The following is a 22,390-nucleotide window of genomic DNA, read 5'->3' on the forward strand; positions in this document are numbered from 1 at the left end:
TCAGTCTTCACTAAGCTCATGTCCTTCTACACCAATTTCATCTCTTTTTCCATATTTTCCATTCTGTTCTCCATCTTCGATTTGACCATTCCCCAGCCTAGCTCTGATACCAAACTGATGGAACTCCCCTGAAAAACAAATCAAACCATAGCTGCAACACAACACAATAACAAAAATATGCACAATCTGAAAGGAATTAAAATAGTATTAATCAAGACTGAATCATCCCTTGACAGAGCAAATTCATTCAAGAACGGGTTCCCAGCAGTTCGAGGAGTTGGGGGCCTCCCAATCAATCCAAAGAAGATATTCCTTGATAAAAATGACCTGCCTCACTCTCCTCTCTATATATTAATTATTCTATTCTGTAACCTTCTATTATGTAACCACTTATCAGCCAAGTGTACCTTCTTATAACCACTCTCCACACTCCTAACAAACTCACCACACTCTCCACATTCACTGTCACATCACCCTTATTGCACCTTAATGCCTATTCCTACCCCTGCCTTTTGATTTATAAACCTTACGTATGGGTGGTCTAACAACTTCACAACGACATGGTGTTATCATTTCTAATTAGAAAACATAAAAAGAAACTTTCAAATTGAATAAAAATTAGGCATATTGAAATGCTATAAAAATGTTTCATCATCTACATAATATACAAAATGTGCATGCCTCATTCATTGAATATGAAGCAATTACATAGCCTATTAACAATATGATCACATAATTTTCTAGTTTTCCAGAAAAGGAAGAGAGATTGAGAGAGAAAGAAATCAAGAGAGATTATAACTAAGATACACAACACTATCCACAAACACATCTACAATGTCGTCTGTCCATATTAGCTTTACATAAAAAAGAGTCTAATTTCATCCAAACTGCATCAAACATTATGCATTTTCAGATTCTAAACAGCTTGAGATGACAAGGGAATCAAAGTAAATACAAAAGAGAGAGTCAATTAAGTACAAAATAATTTCTTATTCACCTGGCAAGGGATATAAAGAACTCTCTAGGTGCCACATTGGCGTGTAGTAAGATGTTGTTCAGCAAGACTTGCTGTGATATGGCGAAAGTTGCCGACATCATCAACCAAATTAGATTTCTTCAACCTCTGCCACTACCATGTACCATAAAGACAAGGTGCTTAACTAGAACCTATATCAATCAAAACACATAATACAAGATTAAAATCTACTCAAAACATATTATTCTAGTTTTAATAGTATCCACAAGGCTTGTGGTTGGATCCACATAACAACTCAATTAATTAATTGAGCACATCAAAGGACATGTTAGACCTTAAATATTACTGTTGTTCGTTCTCGTTAGCTTTAAACTTTAAAAGTCAATCATTACTCAACAGAGACAACATATTTTAGATGATATCAGCATATAATAATTCAATACCAAAATGAATGAGCAAAAATAAAAATGTGCAACTAAATATGTCGTAATCACTAGCTAAATTTAAGCTCACTTAAAATACAAAGGACATTTACTTTTACTAAGAGAACATAAAAGACAACAACAAACCATTACCTAGATTTAGTTACAAAATGAAGACAGACAACAAACACGTTTAACTTTTTCTTTAAACAAGACTTATAACATTTAAAAGAACATGAAATAAACCATTGAATTGAACACAAAAAAAAAAAATAATAATAAATAGAAATTGAACATATATTCTAATTCATCATATGTTTTAAATTCATAAGAACCATTGTAAATTGTCAAGCTTCTTGGTACCCTAATTCTTTCCATAAACATGATCATAGCAAATACATGGCAGTAGATCCGACAGCATCACTTAATCCATAAAAAACTGAGAACAAGAGGTTTCATTATAGGCCTACAAATATTCCAACACTAGCGGCTGTTTTATTGATGTAATGTTATTTATGTCTATCGCTTATATTTTACTTGACGTTCATATAATCTACACTTAGATACAATGACCAGCATGTTATAATACTAAGATAGGTAAATCATATACTCATGTTAGTTTATCCCCTAGAGAATGTCCCCTGTCAGGATTAAATAGATATTTGCCTACTCACTCAATCACCATCGCCTACCCAAGGATCATTGTCAAAAAAAAAAAAAAAAACAATGCCTTGACTTTCTTGCAAATATGACAAATTTACCCTCCCCAAATAAAACCTCACGTTTTTTATTCATAAGAACCCCTGAATTTGTAAAGATATTATTCAAATTAATAATCAAGAAAAAATTGCCAAATTGCATTTTAGGGAAACTTAACAATGGCATGCATAATTTTAATGGTGAAAACAAGACAAATAAGAACAAGAAGCAAAATCAAGAAAAAATTGCCGAATTGCATTCTTGATAAATTTATGGTATAGCAATTATAGAATAGCACAGAAGGCTAAAAGAAAAAGAAGAAAGCCACAAGCAGCATAAGGCAAAAGTAACTAAAAGTTTGGCAGAAGTGCAAAGGGATTGGTGAAAAGAGTAGCTTTAGTAACCATTTTACATTTAAAAGAATAATGCATTATAGTCTGAAGTAAAAGATAAAACGGCTGATTTGCTCAGTTTGGAAGTTTTATGCATGCATCAAAATGCAAAGTAATGGGTCAACCAGAAGATAAAACATACCTTGGGAATTCCTAATGGGTTTTCCGAAGAATATTCACAAAGCTTACCAATTTTTCTATCAATTGGTTTAGCATCCTGCATACAAATAAGCACATGAAATGCCTCAGTTTTCTTTTCAAGATTGTTCCTGTTTTCAGGAGGTTGAGAGTGGAGGGGCGTGAATCAGAAGCATAAAGAAATTCTGTAAAAAGCAGGGCAGATACTAAAAGTGATAAGTTCGATATTTCTTGACGTCTCTATTTCCAGCATTTAAGTTCTCTTCTAAAATGTACAAGATTTCTAACAATGTAACTGAGTAACCTTATTTGTACTACTAGCAGCCGAAGCAACAAAGAACCTTCCACTTTTTTGAAACGTTTCTATGATACGAAAACAAATTTCACATGTTTCAAAACACCACTAGAAACATGGCTAAAATATCACAGTAAACCAAACCTTAACTAAAAACCCAATCTTATGGACAATACTCCATCTTCATTTCAGAAACACAAAACAAGTTAAAAATTAATCCATGCATACATTACCAAGACCAATTAAACCAATGCAATTCTCATATACTTTCAAAGCCTAAGTTCAAGTGACATTACACAAGCTATAAATCCACCTGATTACGGGAAAATAACTCTGCCAATAACTTTTTGTATTGCTTCACAGCCTGTCTTGACCTCGCGCACATTGAAGGACAGAAAAAACAGGAATTTAACTAAAGGCCCCACTCAAAATACACCAATAGAAGAAGATTTATTAGTATGCAAAAAATCTTCCATGAAATTGGTTAGATCAACATAAATAAAATAGGCATACTGTCAGGATGTAACGACCACTGATTTGCACACATAGAAGCCAAGAAACTTTCATGGAAAACTGATTGAATGATCCCAATTCGAGATAACGAGGAAAAAAATGGCATTCAAATTAGACTTTTAAGAAAAGTTTAAACATTAAGGGCTGGAAAGATGAACCTAATAGAAGATGCACCATACTTGGAATTCAAATATATGACTTTACTTTCTCTTACAGGATATAAGTATTAATACTTATAAACTTAACTGGAAAAATGGTTAAGACTTTGAAATATAAACAAACAGGAGATATGACATTCGAGAAGACAACATAGACACATCTAAATAGTCATTTTAAACTTCAAACTTGCGGTAGTACATGGTATATTAAAGGACTGCATGTTGGCATACAGCTAAGGACTAAACTGTTAGTAATTTGAATCAAATAAATTTTGCTTGAACTTTTACTAACTTCCCCAAAATTACTTCAATGTTAAAGTGACAATTCCACAACAGTTACACAGTTACTTACAAAACACTCTTATCAGTCAAGACATAATCATATGTAGAAAAGTTCAAATAGTTACACAAGCAGCTATGATGTATTAATATAAATTAATAACTTCCAAAAAATATTGTTGGTACCTTTAAACTCTCTTAGATCATTACAAACAAAAGACCAGGTGCTTCCTTCTGAAGCAACTCTTTTGTAGCTTCAGGGGTAACGTCTCTTGGGGTGAATCTAGTGCCACCTTGTTCAAAATATATTCAAAAAAGAAAAGGAAAAGGTCAGGATAACCCAAAAAACAAATTCACCCACAGAATTTAACTAGCTGAATACAATCTGAAAGTTACCAAGGGTAAGGATGAGATCCATTCCGTCAATATCACTAAGCATCCACTGTTTGTATATATGTTTCCATATCTAACTATATAAGGCAGAACATCAGCTCTGCTCTATCATGTAGCATCCATAAAGATTTTTAAACCTGAGTCAAAAAGGTGTACCTAGAGCCTTTTCTTTGTTTGCTTTTTTACATATCTAAACTGGATGGATGAATAAATATATATAACAGGAAGCATTAAAAAGGATATAAAAGAGAGAGAGACAGAGAGCACGCATTAACGAGTTTAGTACTTCGATCACCAGTTGCGTGCAACTGTATCACTTACTGTGAGAATAGCTACTTTGAAAGTGTCCTAGAAGATCTGTACTGCCTCTTTGGTTGTGCTTTCTTTCATGTAGAAGCCAAAACTGATCCTAAGCCAGTCCAATAATCCAGTACTACTAAAATCTGAAATTGGATGGCTGACACAGAAGTTCTAGCAGAAATTAAATTGCCACCTGCGCAACTCCAACAAGGCATTGGCTGTATTATTCACCTCAAGTGCCACCTTCTGGTGCATATCTTGACCTTATTATTTATAAAATTTTACCTGCAAAATTTATAAAATATAGATTCTTCCTGAAGAAATCATCAGAAAAGATACCTGCAAATTAGAGAAAAAAGTCAAAAACTATACAACAGACTTGAATTCATTACATCTAGAAAACAAAATCAAGGAGAGAGCAAAAAGGTACTCAGAAGTTGCAGTAAAGCAGCTTGTGTAAGCTCCGGAAAGGCCTCATAAGATACTTTAAGGAGCTGGCTTCAGATATATGCGGAATCAATGCAGGTTGATCAATTTCCTGAAACCAAAAAAAGATTCAAACCATGGAACCTCGTTTGCCAGAAATAATGATAGATTTCTAAATAGTGAAACATTTCTTTCATACACAGGAGACAATCCCACACATCACTTTTCTTCCTTCATTCTTTTTTCTTTCTTTCTTTTTTTCCCCTTTTCACATAGCTAGTATCATCATTTCACATCTCTTACAAAACTGTCAACTTTCATAGATATAATAAATTTTAAATTTAGGGACAGTTTAAGAAAAAAAACAAAGAGTTTAATACAGTATCTAATTATAAGGTGGGGAAAGTGGGGAGCAGGAGTTTGAAACAGCTTCTTGACTGCAAGCACACCCAGAAAAGTAGGAAACAGAAAGACTATGAATAGTAGGGGAAAAAAATCTGAAGAGAGCCTATTTTCAACAATATTCCAATCTCTCGCACACTGCAAAAAATAACCTGACCTGATGCCAGTTAAAATCTAAAACATTGCAAAAAGTAATTAACACAAGTTTACAGCATAATCTCATTCTTTATCTTATCAAACTCCTTTTTTGGTATGTGAAAAATAGGCTCAGATTTCCTTTACTATTTTCTCTTTGTATTACTTTACCAGAGCAACAAATACAAGAAAGATATATTTCAGCAGGCATTATTTCCATATTGGCCCAATGAGGAGAATTAGATATTATAATAAACATAAAATAAATAAATATAAAGATTGCATCAATAAATTGGAATACGAATCATAAGTGTAATATTCTGAAATATTCCCAAGAGAGAGTAAGGCCAAACAATCAGTGATCAAAGATCAACTGACATTTGTTTACTAGCGATCCATGAGAAACAAACATATATCCATAATATCAGGGCAAAGAATATTTCACAGTGAGTGAAATAAAATTGAAGCTTAAAATGTTGATCCAATCCCCCAGAGCAAAACAAACAGTACGATTTTCAGTGGTTCTCTTCCTCTTGAAAAAAGACTAGTGCTTCTAGTCTCAACACCAATCAATCACTCACCTCAACCAAATTAGGGTCAGTGAAGCACGGTTTGAGTATTGCTCCTTGATTCATCATCTCATTAACCTAAATAATTCACTGTAAAAATTATAACAAAGCCAAAACCCTAAATACGAAACTGAACAAGTTTAACTTTCCAAATAAAACTAAAAAACCAAAGATCTTGGATAAAAAACCCAAAGATCAGAAAGAGCCGTTGGAGAGAAAGAATATAAAGAGAGGTTGGTGTGTGTGTGTTTTTGAATTATAAAAGATATTAAAGAGAAGAGTGTGGAGCTCGTGCCTGAAAGGTATTGTGGACCCGAAAACCAAGTGGGTTTATTAAAGTAATGAAATGGAAAAATAAAAGAAAAGAAGAAAAAATATAGGAAGAAAATAAATGAAATTGGGATGGGTGGGGCCACGAAGAATCTAATGCTTCATCAAATCCTTAAAAACAACTCCTTTTATCATTCTCTTGTTGTCCCTTTCACTAACAACTTTCCCTGCCAAATTTGTCCTCTTTCTCAATTAAATAAATCACTTTGAATACGTGTGATATATATATCTATTTGAAATGAATATTCAAATTAAGAAAAAAAGTGTTATTATTAATTTGTGATAATAAAAATGGGTTGTAGATGCACATGGGACTGCATGATGTTTGCAAATTGATCGAAGTTAATAATTACGAAAAGGGAAAGCATGCGTGATACGGAAAACCTGAGGAGTCCTGTTGCTCGTCACTGGGTGCCACCTGGTACAGCAAAGCTGCAGCAAAACCATAGTGGTATAAGTGATGCCACAACCAGCAATGGTGTGCCGTGTCCTACTCATTTCTCTCATCTCTTTAATTGTCTGGTGTGTCTGACTAAAATAAAAGCTCTAGGAGTTTCCATCCCATTTTAGCTTACATCCATGGATTCAGCTTTTTCACTTCTAAACTATATAAATTTTATGAAATATAGAATCCAATGAAATAGTTAGTGCAGAAAAAAAATGTGGTGTAGATAATCACCTCAAACCACAAATTCTCCCTGCATTTGCCAGTGCTACTCCTGAAACGCTATGAAGACATTCTGGTGGGTCCGACTTCGTAGCCAAATGCAAGATTATGTTACTTTCCTCACCTTTTTGGGGAACCATAAAATCTTTGACTGAAAACCTATTTCAAGTATGAGTCTGAAGTGTCCACGTGACGATACTTAACAGCTAAGTGGAATATGATATACCCATTATTATGCCTCGTGGAATATTAAATCAGGATAATCCATGAATAAGTACTATTAAAACTCGATATTTCTCGTTCTGCAGCAACAGATATCGGTTTTTGGGCAACTTCTAAAATTTTAACTTAAAGTGAGGACTGGATATAGGTAGTTCCCAAACGCGATGGAGTAGTTTCATTTCTGGGGAATGCTTTTCAATACTGCATAAAACTACGAGTTGGTAAGAACAACTTAGTTATCAAGAAAATTAAGCTGCGATAATAGTTAAGGTAAGAAATAACCAAAGTTCATTTTAAAGAAAAGGGAAAGAATATGCTTCTCATATTTCAATAAATTTAAAATGTGAAAGATAAATTAGCAACTTAATTATTGGCATAAATTCAAATGTGAAAATAACTAATCAAAGTATGCGAAGGGTTTAAAGATTAGAGAGGACTAAATCGATTGAAGCATTTCTTGATTTTTTTCCCAAAGTCCTTTGATTGGAAACAGTCTTCTTATTGCATTTTCTAGCAATTGCAGCGTATAAATCTGGGATAATGTAGAATCGATCAATTAATTATAAATGTAAAATGCGTCAAATAGTTAACCATAATGTGTGTACCTTAATTTAGGAGCATTAGAAACATGATATTACAACCATAATATAACCGTGTTTGGTTCATTATTAATTATCCATATTCTGGCGATATGTTTTTAAATAATGGTTTGGCACATATTCCAAATAATTTAAACCTATTTTTTTAATTACTTTTGACACCCATAAGGTTTTAATTTCATTAAATACCCCTGAAAAAAAAAGTTTAAAAAACTAGCAAAACATACCCCCGCGACCCATACTGCTAGATTCCGCAAACCACGTCAATGGTAGCCGAATCTGTACAACGGACTACCTGCCGACTAGAAATGGATCGAAAGTTCCAAGATCTTGACTTTTTCGGCAGATCGTGAAGACCAGATCTGGTCGACAACGGCCAAATCTTGGCCATGTGACTGGAAAACGAAGACATATAGTGGCCTCCTTTTGGCGTGCCTTTTCGGGACGTCGCTGCCCACAGCGTAGATCTGACCGGAAAAGGCATACGACGCATTACGACACAGATCCAACCGATCTGTGTATGTAACCGATTTTCGACAGATTCCAGACGGGGTCGGCCAGAATCTGGCACTAAGGTGGTAGGGGTGTTTTTGTCATTTATATATTATGTGTTTAATAAATTAGCAAAACTATGGACTTTTCATAAATTTTAAATTTACCTCCGTAATACTCCCCTATCCAACTACCCAATATATTCTCAAAATCCTATCAAAATAATAACCAAACGACCCATATTTTATAATCTTATTTATGTGCTCTCCAAGACACCAAAGGTCAGATGTTAGAAATTAGAATCAATTTTAAAAATTTCACAAAACTGAGACACTTTTCTTAATATCTATTATAAGATACAAAGTAAAAATACAAGATAGTATTTCTATGTCTTAATAGAAGTAAGACAAGTATTAATAGACTATGATATGCTATATATGGTGGTAGGCAAGCAAATGATCCTTCATTCGTTAAAGGATGATATATTTAAGTGGACTAGAGATTGTATGTCTATATAGGCTGCCATAACTAGAAAAATATGTTTCTCACCACTTCTTCATGGGCGAACACAAGAGCTTATAATTAAATGGACTAATTTAGAAAATTTTGCACAGCTAAATCACAGTTCATGACAATGTAAATTTAGATTTGTAAAGATTGGGAGTTACTGACATCGGTTGAAGCATCCCTCGATTCTTTTCCAAATTCCTTGTGATTGGCAACAGGCAATTGAGCCAGGCATCAAATGGTTCCTTTTTTTTTTTTTTTTTTTTTCTGTTCATAATAAGCAGTAGCTAACTCTTTGTGTTTCTTAGCAATTGCAGCGCAAATTCTGGAATGACCATAAAAATCAACACCATGGTAATGTAGAATCAATAATTATGAATAGTAATTGACCATTAATTTTGGAACACGAGTAAGAACATTTACGATATATATTGTAATAATATTCATTTTTGTGCCCTCACAAGATACCAACGATTAGAGGTGAGATGTTTAGAAATTTTCTATTACGAGAAACTATATATCTTTCTTAATATATAACACACAAAGATCAAGAAACTCTCTCAAGATATGAAGAAACTACCACTTGTGTCATAATAGATCGACTAATTTTGATCCAAATCATAAAGAATGATGACATGACTGTGATAAGATGATACATATTCATCCAATATTATTTCAACTAATCTAATTAATAAGAGGGCTTGCCTTAAATGGTGGAAAACAATGTAGTTGCAATAAATGGCATATCATAAATAACAAGTATAATTAAGTAATTAAATCCAAAAAAGTGGGTAATGTCACACTTATAAAGTAGGAATGGATCTTGTCCCAAACAAGTGATATAAAATGTAATTCATTAATTGACGAGTTATGTCACCTATTCATTATACTATAACTATGTGGTATAACAAATTAATTAAATATATTATTGTTGTTGCAAATTTTATATATTCACCTAGTCACATTATATTATATATGAAATTTTGAGATGATTTTAGGTAGTAAAGTCAAACAATGTAAGAATATTGGTAGTCTTACCGTGAAAAACCAGTTCTTATCAGAGCAAGAAGCAATCAATTCGATACAGCAGCATGGTTTAAGGAGCTTTAGGAGATAATAAAGCCAAATACCATTCTTCCCGGCGGAAGAACTGCAAACCAAAAGTGGTGGACATTCTCCATTACCTTTCACCTGTGCTATTGTACTCCCATTGTTCTTTTACCATTTCAACATGAACCAAAGGGTTTAATATTCGTTTACCTTTCTGTAAGACGATCAATATTAAACACTCTGAATACATAAAACAATCTTAGAGAGCAATGAAAAAACAAACCCCAGATCGAGTTACTAGAAAATGACCAATAGAAATAGTTTCATCTCTCTGCGCATTACTTCTCGATTGCTCAGAGCTGTGCTGCTTGGCTATTTAGAGGAAAGCTGATGTTTGGTTCTGAAGATAACGTAGAAAAAGCAGAAAGAAACCATAAGATAATTCACAAAACAAGATGTCAGAATCACCAAAATCAAGAAAAAGAGTATTGCATAACTCCAAGCAAGCTCTGCACGGATATCAGGATGTTTCACATCATAAAAAACATGACGATTATCCTGTAAATTTAAACAAATGACATGATATGAAAACTATATAGAGACAAGCATTAGAGGATACAACTAGTGCAGAATGAGAAAGGTTACCTGAAGAAGTCCAGCAAATATTGACCCATAGACATCAACATTCGGACGGAAGCAATCGGTTTCAAACTTCACATTGGGAGGCTTCAATGGATAACGCTTGGGAAAGAAAGGGATAACTTGTACTTTGTGCCTTCAGAAACTGTGTCTTTTTTCATGGAATGTAACTTTCCAGCCGATATGTGTTCTCTTCAGAGGAATGCAGATATCCAAAATCTCCATTCGTTTGAAATTACATTGAATTCATGATAAGAAAAATTCAAAATATAATCCTTTAAGCCTTGAAATATGAACATCAATTCGTTGGTGAAAAGAGTAACTTCCCTCTTCTTGGCATATATCAGTTTTCTCCAGGTACAAAATCAACAGAAATTTAGATAAAAATACAAGAAAATAGATCACAGATAGGGCATAAATTCAGTTGTAGCAACTTAAAATTTTAATTAAGTTATTTTTCTTAGTGAAAACGTAACTTTCCATTTCTGGGTCTTAAATTTTTCTCCATCCAAACAGAAAATTAGAAGTTAATAAAAACGATAATTATTATCAGTGTTCTTACAATCAAGGCCATCAGTCAAACAGCAATCTATTCAATCAAACATATAAAAATGAACAATTAGAAAATCTCAAAAATCCTAAACAAGTTTTTCTTTTTAGAAATAGAGGTATTAAACATCAAACTTAAAAACCCAATCAAGAAAACTCAAAGATCACCTTTGAAAAGGATTGGTGGTGGTGGTGGAAGGGGTACGATTGGTGGCCTGAAAGTGGGCTTTTGCTAAATTTTTTTTATATCCTGTGTGGTGATGGAAGAGGAAGTCGCGAATGACGGTGGCGAGTGGTGGTGGAATAGACGATAGCCCGCTGTGGTGGAAGAGGAGTCTGCGAATGACGTTGCTGAGTTCAATTTCCATCTCAGAGTTTCAATGATTGTGGAGAGATTTTTATTTAGGAAGGGAGTTGCGCGTGACGGTGGTGGAAGTATGATCTTGTATTCAATTGTAAGGAAATTCTAATTTAGGGGAAGTTGACAGTTGACGTGGGAGGAGATTAGGCTTAGGGAATTGAAATGGTTGGGTTTTTTGAAAAAAAACAAAAAAAAAAAGTAAATTTAAGGGGGAGTGACAGGCATTTGATGCTGTGGCAAAGCAGATCATGATATAAGACAGAGGAGGGTAAAACTGTAATATTACATGTTATTGTACAATAGTGGGATAAGTCAGAAATTAATCCACTCTGACAATTAATACAATACAAGTTGTTGGCAAATATTATATAAACAAATAATACTCACATATAACTAATATGACAAAAGATGATTTGATAAAATTGTTTTTTTAATAAATTTAAATATCAAACAATTATTTTTAAATCACTATTATATGAAATGTTAAAATGTATATATATATATATCTAGTACTTTACTTTATACAATTAAACCTTATTCATTTAAATTCAAACCACTTCTTACCAACATTGTTAAATAAAAAAAGATGGCATGGCTGAAAATCATAGCAATCCCATCAAAGCTCCAGCATCATACTGCCTTGCGCTTACTTCTTTAATGGTACTGTTAACTTAAATTCATATTCATTTATCTAAATGATATGGAAGGAACTTGCAATATTGTACACCAGCAGCAGTGATTCCGGGGCTTGTAGAATTTTCTGAATATAGGTGAAGCATAATTATTTTCGTTTTTGCATGCCACTAAAACAAAGTATTGTTGTTCCAAATACGTTGCAATTGAGGGTGGGGTTTGGTGAAATAAGGCATTTTCACGAAGGGAGAGGGACTAGACGACGCAGAAAATGCATAAAGTACAGAAATAAATGTAAAACTTTGCCAAGATGGATGTTTGAATTGATTTATAAGAGAGGATTATGAGTGGAATAGAATACTATTATCACTGCGACACTAGTGCCCTCAAGCTGTTTTTAATTGGTACAAGTTTAAATCACTTGGGTGTGAAAGACTTTATTGACATATCATAAACTACTCCATTGAAAAGTTACAATATCATTTCTTCTTTTTAATTAATTAAACCACATTGTAGTCTGAAAGATAATTTGATTGTATGTAAGGAGTGTGTAGATTATGAAAAAATGCTATATCCACCAAAAATTGTACCGAACACAGGTTGAAGCTTCTTTCTCTGCCAGTGAGCTTTCGCACAACCCATGTATAATTTGTACCTAAATGAGCCATGCCAGATTCTTCCTAGTTTTTAGAAAAAAGAAAAAAAACAAGAAAAAAACGGAAGAAAAGTCAAAAGAGTTGGCGACATGTTTCCCGCCAAAGAACAAAAGGAAAAATATGAGCCGTATAAAATACAACAGTAAAATTAATGGGTGGTCCATTCATTCCTCTATGGAGGGCGTCATTCTAGATTGTTTTTTTAAATTTATTTTTTTTTCCATTGACTTTATTATGGGGAGGCAGAGTAGGACGCCGACATTATACAGTTTTTTTTTAATTTTTATATTTTAAAAAAAATTCATAAGTAAATGTGAATGGTCTCAGTCAGGAGAGCACGTAAGCCGGACAAAATTTCGGTTAAAAAACCCCGGTGTTTGTAGCATTGTGTTAGATTATGGAACTATAATAAATACTGAAACACCCACTTGTATAACATGATCGCATGTACTGTCTCTTGTTTTATAATTTAAAAAACAAAAACAAAAAAACTTATACACAAATCATTGTGAATTAAGCTGGAGAATATAACCACTTGGCTCTGAGGTATTGTTGTGATATTTATTAATTGTTGATGGGATATTGATGTACAGGAGTTGCATTTTGATTTTAATTGTATTGTTTGGCTTTAATGATGACTAATTATATATTGGGGTATATATTAATTATTTTTTGTGGTCCTAGTGATGTTGATAAGTTTGATTCGATAAAGGTGATTGAATTGTGTTGGTGGACCTAAATTAAAGGAGGTCGATTAAAATTTGGTGTGTGGTAAAGGCTTCAAGCCCATATGTAATTTAATTTGGTGTGATAAAATTGGAAGGAATGGAGTGGCTTATAATGAAGAGATGGGGCCCGGCCCAAAATAAAAGTTGAGAGTAGGAGGTGTGGGTGTTTTAATTGTTGAGGTGGCCAGTGTCCATATTAGGCCCAGTGAATGGTGGGCTGTTGAATTAAATTGCAAGTAGTGAAGTCAAATGTGTAAATAAAGGGTTTAAGTGAATTAGTGAGTGTAGTGGTTTAAGGAGGCCGAATCTATGGTTCATAAGGCCCAAAATATGTTATTGGGCTTTGGGTTTATTCTTAGGGAGTTTGTCTATCAAAGGTATGGCCATATTGGTATGGTTTGAGGTTTTGAAATGATCAGTGGGCTGGTAGATTATTAATGGGCTACATTATATTTTTGGGTTTGTGAATCCAGATTATAATTGGTGGAAGGATTTCAGGGAGGTTTTGTTAGTTTTGCAAATATTGAAGCACAAGTAGGGGGTTCAGTTAAGATTGGAAAAATTTTGGGACGAACATTAACACCAAATATAGGGGTTAAATTGATATTCATACATGTTTGTATTTTCACAGCGTTACACTGTTACACTCCTTTACATCCTGGCATGTAATCACTAAAGGTTGAGAAATTGGAAGGGTATTTTGGAAGCTCTATTCAGACCAGAACCATCTTATAGTTTCTGTATCGTCTCCCTTCAAACTATAATCACCTTTAATTATTTTTGTATATTAATTTGGAGCATTAGAAACATGATATTACAATATATATTTTAATAATCTTTATTATGTGCCCTCTACAAGACACAAAGGTCAGATTGTTGAGTGATGAATCAATTTTAAAAAATTTCAACAAAACTGAGAGAAATCTTTCTTAATATTATTATAAGATACAAAGTAACCAATATCAAGAAACAAGCCAGAACATATTCTTATGGCTTAATTAAAGTGAAGAAAGTTAAGAGAATACTATCAGACATAATCATATGTAGAAAAGTTCAAATAGTTACACAAGCAGCTATGATGTATTAATATAAATTAATAACTTCCAAAAAATATTGTTGGTACCTTTAAACTCTCTTAGATCATTACATACAAAAGACCAGGTGCTTCCTTCTGAAGCAACTCTTTTGTAGCTTCAGGGGTAACGTCTCTTGGGGTGAATCTAGTGCCACCTTGTTCAAAATATATTCAAAAAAGAAAAGGAAATGGTTAGGATAACCCAAAAAACAAATTCACCCACAGAATTTAACTAGCTGAATACAATCTGAAAGTTACCAAGGGTAAGGATGAGATCCATTCCGTCAATATCAGACCATCTCTGGATAACATCTTTGATTTTCCCTACATCATCTAGGACTACAGCTGTTGCAACTACCCTCGCTCCACCTAACCTTTCTGATGAGGAATTTAAAACAGAAACAGCTCTAGGCCCATTGAAAATTAAATGTGTTCAATATCATTTACTATCAAAATGCAATGCAGAAACAGAAAGATAAAAGTAGAAGAAATTTTTCTTATTTTTTAATTTGAACTAAATGGAAATCCATTGTTCACTCAGAACTAAACCAAAGTTTCTGCATCGTTCTACTATGCATGTCTAGCATATTACATTTAAGAAGTGTACAACATTTTTCATGAATCGGTTAATCGGCCATGGCTCACACAACCAAAGGTCTTTAGTTAAATGGTCATTAATGCTTTCAAAAAGATTTCAAGTTTGTTCAATTCTTCAAATAGTCAAGCATTACAAAAAAGGATAGTTCTAAAGTGTTGTCAGTTTATTTATAGTTCAATGCTCACAAGGAAGTTCTAAGACAAGCACAATAGAAGCAAAAATAAGAACACCAAGATGACTTGATGATTGCCATACTATTTCCAGAATACTGTTGCATAGCATTTACTACTTTCCATGTTTCACTTTGACAAGGAGTAATATCAGCTTAGCTTTTTACTATGGCATCAAGTAAGTGATCCTTCTGAAACAATGATTCAAAGAGGTGTATCCAGATGCTATTAAGTTTAGGTAATGATCATCGCATTCCCAATTAAGGACACCTTAGAGAAGATGATCCCAAAGATTGAGTCATCCAAGGACATAAAGATTCTAATCATCCACTGTTTGCTATATAATGTTCCATATCTAACTCATATAAGGCAGAACATCTTGAGTCATCCAAGGACATAAAGATACTAATCATCCACTGTTTGCTATATATGTTCCATAACTAACTCATATAAGGCAGAACATCAGCTCTGCTCTATCACTGTAGCATCCATAAAGATTTTTAAACCTACTGAGTCAAAAAGGTGTACCTAGATGCCTTTTCTTTGTTTTGCTTTTTTAACATATCTAAACTGGATGGATGAATAACTATATATACACAGGAAGCATTAAAAAAGGATATAAAAGAGAGAGAGACAGAGAGCACGCATATACACAGATTTAGTACCTTCGATCAGGCCCAGTTGCCGATGCAACTGTATCACTTACTGTGAGAATAGCTACTTTGAAAGTGTCCTAAGAAGCATCTGTACTTGCCTATTTGGTTGTGCTTTCTTTCATTGTAGAAGCCAAAACTGATCCTAAGCCAGTCTCAATAATACCAGTACTACTAAAATCTGAAATTGTGATGGCTGACACAGAAGTTCCAGCAGAAATTAAATTGCCACCTGCTGGCAACTCCAACAAGGCATTGGCTGATTATTATTCACTTCAAGTAGTGCCACCTTCTGGTGCATATCTTGACCTTATTATTTATAAAATTTTACCTGCGAAAATTTCATAAAATATAGATTCGTCCTGAAGAAATAATCACAGAAAAGATAACTGCAAATTAGAGAACAAAAGAGTCAAAAACTATACAACAGACTTGACATTCACTTACATCTAGAAAACAAAATAAAGGAGGAGCAAAAAGGTACTCAGAAGTTGCAATATCCATAAGCAGCTTGTGTAAGCTCCGGAAAAGGACCTCATAAGTATACTTTAAGGAGCTGGCTTCAGATATATGCAGAATCAATGCAGGTTGATCAATTTCCTGAAACCAAAAAAAGATTCAAATCATGGAACCTCGTTTGCCAGCAAATAATAATAGATTTCATAAATAGTGAAACATTTCTTTCATACACAGAAGACATATCCCACACATCACTTTTCTTCCTTCGTTCTTTTTTTTTTTTTTCTTTCTTTCTTTTTTTTTCCCCCCTGTTTAAGCACATAGCCTAGATATCATCATTTCACATCTCTATACAAAACTGTCAACTTTCATAGATATAATAAATTATAAATTATAAATTTAGGGACAGTTTAAGAAAAACAAAGAGTTTAATACAAGTATCTAATTATAAGGTGGGGAAAGTGGGGAAGCATGAGTTTGAAAACAGACTTCTGTGACTGCAAGCACACCCAGAAAAGTAGGAAACAGAAACGACTATGAAATATTAGGGGAAAAAAAATTCTGAAGAGAGCCTATTTTCAACAATATTCCAATTCTCATGCACACTGCAAAATTATAACCTGACCTGATGCCAGTTAAAATCTAAAACATAGCAAAAAGTAATTAACACAAGTTTTCAGCATAATTCAAGTTCTTTATCTTATCAGACTCCACATTTTTTTGAGTATGTGAAAAATAGGCTCAGATTTCCTTTACTACTATTGTCTCTTTGGAATTTACTTTACCAGAGCAACAAATACAAGAAAGGATATATTTCAGCAGGCATTCTATGTTTCCATATTGGCCCAATTGAGGAGAATTAGATCCATTATAATCAAAACATAAAAATTTAAATAAGACTGCAACAAAACAAAACCTAACAAAGATTGCCAATCCAATAAATTGGAATACGAATCATAAGTGTATATATTCTGAAATATTCCCAAGAAGAAGCTAACGCCAAACAATCAGTGATCAAAGATCACAACTGACATTTGATTTACTATGCGATCCAGTGAGAAACTAAACATATAATCCATAATATCAGGGCAAAGAATATTTCACAGTGAGTGAAATAAAATTGAACATTTAAAATATTGATCCAATCCCCCAGAGCAAAAACAGCAGTACGATTCTTCAGTGGTTCTCTTCCTCTTGAAAAAAGACTAGTGCTTCTAGTGTCAACACCAATCAAATCACCTCAACCAAATTAGGGTGAAGTGAATAAATATAAAAAGAAGAATAATTACCTCAACCAAATTAGGGTCAAAGTGAAGCCACGGTTTGAGTATTGCCTCCTTGATTCATCATCTCATTAACATCCTAATATTAATTCACTATAAAAAATTATATAACAAAGCCAAAACCCTAAATAAGAAACTGAACAAGTCTTAACTTTCCAAAATAAAACTAAAAAACCTAAAGATCTTAGGATCAAAAAACCCAAAGATCAGAAAGAGCCGTTGGAGAGAAAGAATATTAAAGAGAAGAAGAGAATTAAGGTGTGTGTGTGTTTTGAATTATAAAAGAATATTAAAGAGAAGAGCGTGGATGCCTCGTGCCTGAAAGCGAAAGGTATGTTGGACCCGAAAGCCAAGTGGCTAACAATAGAGAGTTAGGCGGGTTTGTTTATTTGAAAGTAAATGAAAAAGGAAAAAGTAAATTTTAGGAGGAAGAAAATAAATGAAATTGGGGATGGGGATGGTGATGGTGAAGGTGATGGGCCCCGAAAGAATCTAATGCTTCTATCAAATCTCTACTTAACAAAACCAACTCCCTTTTATCATTCTTCTCGTTGCCCTTTTCTTTCGCTAAACAACTTTCCCTTACCAATTTTTTTCTCTCTTTCTCATTTAAATAAATCACTTTGAATATATATACATATATATCAATTATTTGAAATTAATATTCAAAATTAAAGAAAAAAGTGTTATTATTAATTTGTGATAATAAAAATGGGTTGGCAGACGCACTTGGGACATGTGGGATATGCATGGTGATGTTGCAAATTAATACGAAGTTAATAATTACGAAAAGGGAAGAAGCGTGATATGGTATCATATGGTACCATACAATAAAATTGAAGTTTTGGAGGTTTTTTGTGATTATAAGGATGGTATGAAAGAACACAGGTTTTTTGTAATTATAAGGAAGGCGTGAGAGGACATGTGTTTTTATGCTTTATTTTCAAGATTTGGAAAAATTTTGAGAGTATTTTAATTTAGAGGAACATTCTCTCATTCACCATTTAATTTAAGATTTGTAAACCCTTGGACACTGTGTAACTATTATGTGAAGTTGAAGACTGATATTTATAATGAAAATTTAATCTCTTTAGTATGAAAAGTGACAATTTATAGCAAAATTTGAGAGAAAAGCTTAGTGAATTACAATTTCAAGCATGACAAAACTTTAAATATTTTCTTTTAAAATCAATTGACATACGCCTTATTAAAATCTTAATAGTTTGAATAAAATACACAGTGTTACTATAATTAGATGGATAAGATCAATGTTGTAAAAATTGAGTGATAGGAAGAAGAAAGGAATGAAAGTAGTTTTATAGGAGGAATTGCTAAAACTATAATTATTCAACAAAATAGAGTTTCAAAAAGGTAAAACAAATACACAGTTGTATCCATGAAGGGCAAAAAGATTCAAAATTGTTGTTCAGTTAACCCATTGGACATATTTCAAAAGATGCAAATTAATATCTGCCAAAACTTGAAAATAAAATAAAATAAATCAGACTTTTAGTAGACATTTTGGTTAATCTTCAAGTACGTAAACTGTGAAGCGATTAATCTTGGCAGCAAGTATGCTGAACAATAAAGATCAGTGCAGAAAAGATGTTTAAATAAAAGAAAATCAGCAAATTAATCTTGGATCTCAATGTTTTGTCTAGCAGCCAATGAATAAGCATTAGCTTGAACTTTGTAATCCAATTAAACTTGTAATGGGTATTACAAGTTTCAGAAAAAAAAAAAGATCATGCCAATGAATTACAAAGGTCAAGTACATTTTATGTTAGTTTGCTCAAGCCCCCAAATATAATATTTGAACTATTGAGGTTGGCCTACTTCATGAAACCTCAAATCGATCGTGATTACCATTGTAATTACAACTAAATGAGCATTTTATATACAAAAAAAAAAAAAAAAAAAAAAAAAAAAAACCTCAAAACATCTATATAATGCTTCTGTCTCACTCACATGTCAATCATTTCTAGCACCTTGGTCTAACTATTTCGTGTCATCAAACACATTTCTAACCTTTTCATGGTTCAGAATGAACCATATCTTTCTGAGGTTTATCCATATATTGAATCACAGAGCAGAAAGAAATTACTATGAAGAAGAACTGTTATGGAAACATATGCATTAGAAATTATTTCTCCCACACGCTACACATTATATTGGGCCCATAAAACGTGTACATTATAATACAGGATTACACACAAAATGATGTAGCAGCATACATAAGTTATAATTGTTATAGGAACACAATAAATGAGTGTGTAATATCTCAACAAACAAATGTGACACAATTAAAAAAAAAAAAAAAAAAAACAACCACCACCCAATAGACTCACATAACAATGCAGGGAAACATCAAGATTTAGGATACACATGTAAAATGGAAGGTGAACTCACTTCTGCATTCTTGACCGTGTAGACCTCTCCTAACGCTACTTCACTAAAAAGCATTAGGCCCACAGGATTTTTCTTATTAGTGTAGCAATACCGAGCACTTTTACTGACCAGGTCAACAAAGTATATCCCCTAGCCAAACTATTTTGAAAGATTCTTAAAAAGTTAATTAGTCTTGCAGTTCAGATACACCTGAACACAAACACACACACATACACATGCACATGAACACACACACACAAACAGTGGGAGAGTGAGAGAACCATATAGCCAGTTGCTAGTTGATGGGATCACCAGAAAGCCACACCAACTCAATGAAATATTGTTATTGAGATTCAGTAAAACAGCTTTGTACTAAAAACAACTGATATGTTTATATATTGATTTGGATTGACAAACACTGCAAACAGAAAATAAAATGACAAAGAAAAGAAAAAGTTGGCTAGCACTTCGAGGGTCTAGCAGCCTCCCCTGATTCCAGATTTCATCCTCCTTAGCTAACCAAATGTTCTCTCTTAAATACAGCTGAAATCATACTTTCTGCACTCCCTTACGTGGAGATTCTTCCTAACTAATTCTAAACTGCATTTCTTTTGCTGCCCCTGTCCAGTGAATTTCCCAGGCTGCCCTTTTTCTTCTTCTTGTATATTTTGGTTTACAGGAGGCTTATCAATACCCCCCCCCCCCCCTCTTAAAGATCCACCTTGTCCTCAAGGTGAAAATCCGAAAACTACAGTAGGATGGTGTCATAAGCCTCCTAAGAGGCTTCAAATGATGAGAGGTCATGCCATTTAATCAGAACTTCCAGGGAGCCATCCAGTAACTTGCGGGTGGAGAGGACTACTTCAAGACTGACCTATAATTCCAAGTCTTAGATTAAAAAGGGGGGAAGCTGTTGAACAGGAACTGAAGAATGGAGGCTTGGCTTAAGTTGGGAAACATGAAACACCGGGTGGATTCGAGAAGTAGAAGGGAGATCCAACCGATAAGCGACAGGCCCGATCCTGTCTAACACCTTAAAGGGGCCATAGAAGCGAGGGCTTAGCTTTTCATTGAGTTTCTGAGCTCAGGATCGAAACCGATATGGCTGGAGCTTCATTGAAAAACAACATCTCGACGATGGGAGTCGGCAGACTGCTTCATTTGACCTTAGGCCACAGCCAAATTGTGTTGAGGTCTTCTAAAATGGCATTTCGGTCCTTAATCTGGCAGTTGACATCTTCAATCAAGGAGGGACAGTCTGTGAGCTTTAACAGAATGGGAGGATCCCTGCCATAAAGAGCCTTGAAATGGGTCATTTTGGTGGAGTTGTGGTACATCGTATTGTACCAAAACTCAGCCCACACTAACCATTTAGGCCACTATCGTGGTTAGGAGCTGCAGAAACAGCGGAGGTAGGCTTCTAAACATCGATTAACTACCTCCGTTTGCCCATCAGTTTGGGGATGGTAGGCGGAGCTGAATTTAAGAGATGTACCTGCAGCTTTAAACAACTCTTGCCAAAATTGGCTCATGAAGACCCTGTCACGATCCGAGACAATAGATTATGGAAAACCATGTAGTTTTACCATCTTCATTATAAACACACTAGTGACATCCTTGGCTGTGTAAGGATGGGATAACAATAAGAAGTGGGAGTATTTTGTGAGATGATCGACGACGACGAATATAGTGTCAACCCCTTTGGCTTTCGGCAACCCACCTATAAAATCCATCGAAAGGTCATCAAACACTTGGGTGGGAATGGGCAGGGGCTGTAACAACCCGGCAGGCCTAAGTAAGGAGTGTTTGTTAACTTAGCAGGTGGCACAGGACTTAACAAATTTAATGACATCCCGACGTATACCCTCCCAATACACAATAGCAGCAATTCATTTATAAGTCCTAAAGAACCCAGAATGGCCCCCACTCGGACTGCAGTGAAATTCTGCCAGCAACTTTGGGATGAACGTGGAGTTTTTAGGGAGGACTAACCTGTTTTTGAACAATAGGCAGCCTTTGCGAAGTTGGTAGTAAGGACGACTCTTGGGGTCGAAAAGAAGGTCTTGGACAATAAGTTTTAGCTTCGGATCAGTTTGTGCTTCAGCTGCTATAGCATCAAAGTCTGTGAAGTGGACTGTGGTAATGGCCATGAGCTCCTTGGTGTCCTCTCTCCGGGACAATGCATCAACTACCTTGTTAGAATTGCCTGGAAGGTAGTGGATCTCAAAAGAGTA

At 34.1% G+C, this 22,390-nt stretch overlaps 1 pseudogene; it reads right to left on the reverse strand.

Moving 5' to 3' along the window:
- Positions 1–10,764, reverse strand: LOC116121463 (annotated as a pseudogene).
- Positions 10,765–22,390: the final 11,626 nt, after the last annotated feature.

This window comes from Pistacia vera, unplaced genomic scaffold (assembly GCF_008641045.1).
Source record: "Pistacia vera cultivar Batoury unplaced genomic scaffold, PisVer_v2 Contig985, whole genome shotgun sequence".
Taxonomy (NCBI): domain Eukaryota; kingdom Viridiplantae; phylum Streptophyta; class Magnoliopsida; order Sapindales; family Anacardiaceae; genus Pistacia; species Pistacia vera.